Source organism: Lolium rigidum, chromosome 6, assembly GCF_022539505.1.
Source record: "Lolium rigidum isolate FL_2022 chromosome 6, APGP_CSIRO_Lrig_0.1, whole genome shotgun sequence".
Taxonomy (NCBI): Eukaryota; Viridiplantae; Streptophyta; class Magnoliopsida; order Poales; family Poaceae; genus Lolium; species Lolium rigidum.
Window position 1 is genome coordinate 320,308,232 of NC_061513.1, and position 915 is coordinate 320,309,146.

Consider the following 915-nt stretch of genomic DNA (forward strand, 5'->3'; position numbering starts at 1 on the left):
ATAAAGAGATATAAATAAGCACTTCACTATGCCATTCATAACAGTGAGTAAGTATTCTGTGAAATATAGCCTAAGAGACCCACACGGTGCACACACCGTCACCTTTACACACGTGGGACAAGGAGTCTCCGGAGATCACATAAGTAAAACTCTCTTGACTAGCATAGTGACATCTAGATTACAAGCATCATCATATGAATCTCAATCATGTAAGGCAGCTCATGAGATTATTGTATTGAAGTACATAGGAGAGAGATGAACCACATAGCTACCGGTACAGCCCCGAGCCTCGATGGAGAACTACTCCCTCCTCATGGGAGCAAGCAGCGGTGATGAAGATGGCGGTGGAGATGGCAGCGGTGTCGATGGAGAAGCCTTCCGGGGCACCTCCCCGCTCCGGCGAGGTGCCGGAACAGAGACTCATGTCCCCCGCATCTTGGCTTCGCGATGGCGGCGGCTCTGGAAGGTTTTCCGTATCGTGGTTCTTCGCATCGTGGGTTTCGCGACGGAGGCTTTAAGTAGGCGGAAGGGCGGAGTCGGGGGCTAACGAGGGGCCCACACCACGGGGCGGCGCGGGCCCCCTTGGCCGCGCCGCCATGTGGTGTCGCCACCTCGTGGCCCCACTTCGTATGCTCTTCGGTCTTCCGGAAGGTTCGTGGGAAAATAGGCCCCTGGGTCTTCGTTTCGTCCAATTCCGAGAATATTTCCTTACTAGGATTTCTGAAACCAAAAACAGCAGAAAACAGGAACTGGCACTTCGGCATCTTGTTAATAGGTTAGTGATGACCCACAAGTATAGGGGGTGTATCGTAGTATCTTCGATAAGTAAGAATGTCGATCCCAACGAGGAGCAGAAGGTGTTGACAAGCAGTTTCGATGAAGGATTCACTGTAAATGCTCACAGACAAGTATTCG